Genomic DNA, 306 nt, shown 5'->3' on the forward strand with positions numbered 1-306 from the left:
ATTCTACAATATACATGACGTAAAGTATAGTATGTTAGCGCGCTAACATTGTAAGTGCGATTTGAATACGGGCTTTAATATATTTATAATGAAAGTTAATAATAACAATAATAGTAATATATGAATGAATATCTATATATGTTTATATCTATACATTTATATGTAGCACTATTTCTTACTATTTGTGTCATAGATATATGTACTATATAAATTAATATAGCTTGACATTTCTAAATTTACTGATCATAATATTATAATAGATGTAGTTAAATAATTTAATAATTATTTGCATGAGACTAATTTGCA

The sequence above is a fragment of the Trachymyrmex septentrionalis genome, unplaced genomic scaffold (assembly GCF_001594115.1).
Source record: "Trachymyrmex septentrionalis isolate Tsep2-gDNA-1 unplaced genomic scaffold, Tsep1.0 scaffold257, whole genome shotgun sequence".
NCBI lineage: Eukaryota > Metazoa > Arthropoda > Insecta > Hymenoptera > Formicidae > Trachymyrmex > Trachymyrmex septentrionalis.